Source organism: Petaurus breviceps, unplaced genomic scaffold (genome assembly GCF_028583685.1).
Source record: "Petaurus breviceps papuanus isolate PSGF00001 unplaced genomic scaffold, PetGlider_PUasm1.0 90977, whole genome shotgun sequence".
In the NCBI taxonomy this organism is placed as follows: domain Eukaryota; kingdom Metazoa; phylum Chordata; class Mammalia; order Diprotodontia; family Petauridae; genus Petaurus; species Petaurus breviceps.
Genome location: NW_027187391.1, coordinates 11,900,835 through 11,907,317, shown reverse-complemented (window position 1 = coordinate 11,907,317; position 6,483 = coordinate 11,900,835). Strand labels below are relative to the sequence as shown.

At 38.6% G+C, this 6,483-nt stretch overlaps 1 protein-coding gene across 3 annotated transcripts in view; it reads left to right on the top strand.

Annotated features, from left to right (window-relative positions):
- TBPL1 (TATA-box binding protein like 1) overlaps positions 1-6,483 on the top strand; it is a 28,773-nt gene that overhangs the window by 1,018 nt on the left and 21,272 nt on the right. Inside the window, exon 1 of one of the 3 annotated variants that reach the window (XM_069077343.1) lies at positions 2,926-3,029. The exons of the other annotated variants lie outside the window; for them this stretch is intronic. The gene's annotated coding sequence lies outside the window, so the exon portion shown is untranslated. Of the gene's footprint in view, positions 1-2,925; positions 3,030-6,483 lie in introns of those variants that run through there. 3 annotated transcript variants of the gene reach the window in all.

Below are 6,483 nucleotides of genomic sequence, written 5' to 3'. Positions count from 1 at the left end.
GGCAGCTGGGGGGAATGACAGTTCACTCCCCCAGAGGGGCTTTCCCCAGGAAGCGCCTGTGAGGATCCGACTTGGACGAGAGGAAAGGAGATGGATGGGGGTGGGGGCGGTGGCGATGGGGCTTGGAATGGGGTGGGGGCCCGGCGTGGGAGGGTTGGTAGGCTTGAGGTGTCGGGTGCGGGGCGGTTTAACGTGTAAGTCGGTGCTGGGGAAGATGGGGAGAGCAAAGGCCCTCTCCTCCGCGGGTGGGGGCCTCCTTCGAGATGCCAGACTGAAGGATGAGGAGGGGATCCGGGTCCCGTTGTCCCTCCCAGGAAACTTGTCGGAGGTTGGGGGCGGGGGAGAGGGACAGTGATCTTTGGGAGGATGTGGGGAGCCGCCAAAATGTGACTATTGCTTGTTTTGGGGCTGCCTACACCGTCGGGATCTCTTTTGGCACTCGATCGGCTTTAAAAAATGCCCCCCAGTCTTCTTGAAGAGGAGAAACCTGAGAGTCGGGGGTGGTGAATTGGGTGAGGGCCTGTCACTGTGGAAGCCCAGGAGCTGTGGAACTGTCAGATAGCATTTATTAAGTGCCTACTGTGTGCCGGGCACTAGGGGAAGGACTGGAAGAACGGGCTAATTCATTTCCACTCCTCACCTGATTTGCATTTGCAGGCTTTCTTCCTGCCTCCGAATTATTATATCTATAGCAATTGCGTTTGACCCACATTTGTGGGCTGCTACATTAACTGTAACATTGTCCAAGAGGTACTGAGACTGCCCAAGCTCTGTGGGCATGTTGGTAGAGGATGAAGTGGGAGTGACATGGGGACTGTGGCCCAAGATGAAAGGGGGGAAGATTGTCAGGGTGAGAGGTTTCTAGTGGAATTTTTTTTTTTAATGACAAATACTTGAATGTTTACACCATGTGTTAGGCTCTACAGGTTACAAAAACAAGTAAATCTTAAGCTCTTTAGGATGCTGTAATGACTAGGAGGAATACAAGTACATGTGCCACTAGAGAGGTAAATCAGTACTATAGGAATTCAGAGAAGAAATGGATCCAATCCTGATGGAAAACAAGGTATCATGAGGAGTGGCTAATAAAGGAGATAGCATTGAATATGGTGCTTGGAGTAACAGTAGATCACTGGGATCTAGGTAAGTCACTTGAAAATCATTGAAACTCAGGCTCCTTATAATTTGCTCTGAGGATCAAATGAAAATATATTTGGAATTTCTTTGAGAATTTATTATCATTATTATTATTTTGGGGGGGAGGCACTCTTTGAGAGTAGAGGAAATAAAAAACAGAGGAGGGAAAATACAGAATGTTTTGGGGAGATATTGAATAGTTCTATTTGGATAGAAGGAGTGATAGAAGGTAGATTAGGGCCAAATTGTGAAGGGAATGTAAATTCAAAGCTAAGGAATTTGGACATAATTTAGCACAGGATAGGCATTCAACATGCATTTGACAAATATTCATTAAGAATTATTTGTCAGTCATTGTGACAAGCACTGGGGATTTAAAAAATTCAAAATTAATATAATTGGAGTTACACTCTGTGAAGAGTACTTACAGTGATGAATAGAGTGAAATGGAGGGGAAGAAAAGTGAAATCGAGGAGACCAATTCAGAGGCTTTCGAAATGTCCCTGCTGAGAGGAAATGAGATTCTAAATTAGCATGGTGGCAGTTGGAATGGAAAGGATTGAGATAGATGTAGAGACATTCCAAAAGATAGAATGTACAGGACTTCACAGAGCTGAAAGTGATCATAGAGACCACTTAGTTCAAACCTTTCATTTTACAGAGAAAACTGAGGCTCAGAGAAACTGAATGACTTGCTCAAAATGAGCCCCACAGGTATTCAGTACCTATTTTACAGTATCTTCCCCAAACCAGCTTCTTTGGATTTCCCTACTTCACACCATTTACTTACTCACTCATGTTCATTCTTTTTAGTTCTGATCACTTATTTCTATTTCTACTGTCAACAGTCTAATACAGGTCCATATTATCACCCACTTGGAATACAATCGCACCTCTCTAAACTTTTCCCCTCCCATCCATCCTTCTAGCACTGCTAGATTTTAACACACAGATCTTTAGATTGCATATCCCTGCTCAGAATCCTTCAATGGCTCTTTTTTGTCTCCTGAATAAAATCCAAGCTCTTCATCCTGAATTGAAGATCTTTGTATATTGGCACTTCCCTGTTTTATCAGTTGTGTCTCATTTACTTCCCCTCAATGTACTCTAATGCTGTAGCTGAGCCTGACTACTCTTCACCCACAGCACACTTGTGCTTTCTATTTGTACCATTGCTGACCCCATTCACTAGCTATACCAGAGATAATTTTCCTTGTGCCATCTGTTTTTGTTTTTTAAGATTCTAACTACCCTTGAAATCAAGGCCCAGTTTAGATACCATCTCCTCAATGGTATCTTCAGCTTATCCCAATTGAAAATTATCTTTCCTTCCTCATACTCTTCATAATACTTTGTATTTTCATATTAACTCTTAAGCTTCTATTTTATTTCTAGTCTGCATAGTAATTTTATACTTGGTGTCTTGATAAGATCCTAATGAGTGTTTGAATTGTATTGCAAACATGTGCATCTTTCATGCTCAGTACTATATTGTAAACTTGTAGCAGTCGGTGGTCACTTTGTAATTATCCTTTTCTTCCCACTGCCTTTTATAGTGCTTTGTACATAAGTGTTTAATTAATTATTGAATTGAATTCTGTTTTGTGCATATTTTTAATGAACAAATAGTATTCCTATTAGTCTTCCTATTTTATATGTGAAGAGGACTTAAGAGATCTCACTAAACAAGTTATATTAAAATGTCATCTTTTAAAAAATCTTTCAATAACCAAATCTCCCTCAAAGCCTGTAAGGATCCTTACTTCACTGATCTCTTTTTAATCATAGCTGTCAAAACTAAGTTCAGACCTAGTATGCAGAATGGAGAATGAAATCTGAGGTAAAGACAAGTCATTGTCGGAGAAAGCAAGACCCACAAATTGGAGGCCAGAGTAAGTACGGGTTAAAACCAGAAGATGCAGAGCTAACTATCTTTAATCAGAACAAAAAGACTCAGTCTAGGTATGAAGAATGAGATGAAAATTCAGATTTAAAGTTAAGTAAATCAGAGTCCAAAATGCAAAAGCCAGGTGCCAGGAGCTAGAACAGAAATCTAAGCAAGGTTTAGACTGAGGCCATCTGACAGAACTGTACAGATGAGGCTTGATGATTCAGTCAAGGTTTTACTGGCAACTGATTGGACTTTGGGGATAAAGGGGAGTCAAAAAGGACTCCTGGGTTCTAGCTAGAGAGTCTGAGAGAATAGAAATAGAGAAGCCCATGCAAAAGGGGTAATACTAGGTGACTCCTGAGGGTCATTCCAAAGATTCTTTAATCTTTAGGATTAGTTCCAGGGACAGGTTTTAGAAATGTTGAATTTGAGCTGATTCAGTTGAGAGATTGAGTTGGAAATAAAATGCTCAACTGCCATGATTCCAAACTCTTATCTCTATGCCCATTCCTCATTTGAACTAAAGTCATATTTTTTTCAAGAGTGATTCAGGTGACCAAGACCATATAGTGAGTGGACCGAAGACAAGATGAGGGATGGAGAGAGAATCTAGGGGAATAGGAGAAGGAAGATAAACAGACATTGAAGAAGTATGGGATAGAGGGGAGCTTCAAAAGCAATGAGCAATATAAGATATTAAAAAGAAGTAGAGAAGGAAGAGGACTAGGCAAAAGCCATTAAGTTTGGTGATTTAAGGGGGGCATTGGTGACCTTCAGAATAGAGGAAATCTAGTGAAGGAAGCAGAAGATAAATTTCAAAAAGTTAGAGAGCAAGTGGCAAAGAATTAGAGTATTGAATCTAGGCTACTTATGGTGGAGCCATCCTGGATTAAATGACAAGTATAAACTAAAGAGTTGAGAAAATGGCAGCTACCCATCTACATATGTGTAAGACATTTTCTGGTCATCTAAGTTAATATACAATTCAGACAGGTAAATACAAATGTCTTACTGATTGTTGGCCTCATATCATAGACTGCCTAGTGATTGTATACTTATTTAGAACCATTCTAAGTGACTAAAAAAGAGACTTTTCCTGGGGTATAATAAAAAGACTTCATATATAGGGTATAGTGTTACTGTTAGTAAATTCTTCAGGAACAGAACTTCTTTGTACAGTTAAAAACAAATACAATTTTCAGAAATCATGGAGGCAAAACTGCATGTGTTTGTAGCTGCTACTTGTATATATTTATCAGCGCCAACTTGAAGGTAAAGCAGGCCAATCCTAGGCGAAATCATTAAGTCTTCTGAGTTTGTCCTAGGTTCTGTTTGCTTTGCGTAGCAACACCTCCTTATCCATTTGTCTTTCTGCTTTCTCATTTGCTTAGCAAAACATGCCATTTGTGCTTGTGGATTGAATGTTGGTAGAAGTTATTCACACTAAAGTGTTAAACCTTTTATCTCTAATTAATTGTGAAAAGTGGGAGGGGGAGTAAAGGGGTGGGGTTCGAGGAGACTAAAGAAATTTCAACCTTTGCTAGCAGGTTGGTAAGGTAGTAAACCTGATTCCATCTTTTTGAGGTGTCTAAGTAGAGGAGCCAGAGATGCTCATAGTACTAGACACTGTTAGAAACCAGGGATACAAAAGCCCTTTCTTTGGCTTTCTTCTTTTCTTCTCTGGCTTCTTCTAGGACCTAGAGTCCTACTTCTAGTTCAGGTAACCTGGTAGGTCTATTCAGTCCAGACATTTCCTCAAGTCATATGACTCCCTTACATATTCCAATTGTAACTTAATATACAGCATCCCCTACTTTTGTCCTAAAACACTCAAGATACATTTGTATGGTTATAGAGAGAGACAAACACAGTCAGAGGTACATTTGCCTATGTTATAGTTGGAATTTAATGATTTTTCTTATCACAACCTCGATTTATCTTAGGTCCCAGAAAGCATCTTTATACAAGTCTATATTATATCTATTTCTGATACCAGTCAAAAAACACATCTTTGATAGCCTTCCTGTACTTTCCCCATACTTAGTAGACTTGCAGAGGTGGGGCTGTTCTTTTAGGGTTTTTTTTTTTTTAACATTCTTAATGCCATCCTTAATCTGAATAACTTTGTTTAACTTAGTAGGTAAGAGTGTTATACTGGGAAACAGGAGCACTAAATAGCACTTTTGGTTTTGTGTGATTGTAGATAAGTTTTAGCACCTACATCCTAGGGTTGTTGTGAGGATAAAACGAGATATTTGTAAAGGACTTTGAAAAACCTTAAAGCATTATGTAAATGCTTGCCTTTTTTTTCAGTTATAAATTATAGATAATACTTATTCCTTCCCATTTCACTACTTGGTTGAAACAGTATACTGAAAATATTTTTAAGTTTTTCAGAAAATTGTGATGTAGAAATCTTAGGGAATATTAATATTAAACATTTTAGCAAACTCCTAATTTTTTTTTTTTATAGTAGAAATGGTAGCTGGGGGCGGCTAGGTGTCAAAGTGAATAGAGCACCAGCCCTGGAGTCAGGAGGACCTGAGTTCAAATTCGGCCCCAGACACTTAACACTTACTAGGCGAGTGACCTTGGGCAAGTCACTTAACCCCAACTGCCCTGCCTTCCCCCCTCCAAAAAGCAAAAAAATAGTAGAAATGGTATTTGGGGAAAAAAGAAAAAACTATGTTTTATATTAGCCCTCTTCTAGATGAAGTATCTATTCTGACATTTAACTTCATTCTGTGAAATTCATTTTTAAAAATTAATTTCCCCCAGATTGTCGAATCTGAGCTAACTCAGCTACAGAGAATCCTCAGTGGTATAGAATCTGACACTTTGCCTTTTATTATTTGACTCAAATTGTATTTTGCCAAATCTTGGAAAAAACTGTTAAAAATGCTTTCACAAATTCACCTTGAGGCTGCTATGAATATCTTAATATTCAGTTATAAATTGGGAATATGTAGAAGTTTGATACAAGAAAATTACTTGAATGGGTATATAAATCTGCAGTATAGGCAGAATTGATTTAAATGGTGACAATTAAATAACATGAAATCTATATGACATCTGAATGTGTTTGAAAGTAGAGCTACGAGAGTGGTGTGTGATACATTATGTTTTTAACACATACTGTGTTATGTAGCTTCTGGCTGAGGGAAGCAGCACTTTTTCTAAAGGCTATAGGTTAGTAATTTCCTATCCAGTGATTTTCTTCCAAGATAACAAGATCCATGTGATGAAATGATTGAATGTATAACAGTCTTTAATTGTAATAGAAATAAAAGGATTTACAGTGGGATGTTGTCAGAACAATGTCTTAGAATCAGTACCTGCTGTGCTTTGAAAAATGTCTTTATTGTGACATTTGTTTTGAAGTGATTATCTAAAATATCAAAGACTGTTATCATTTATAATATCTATCAAACTTGTCATATGCATAACATTCTGCC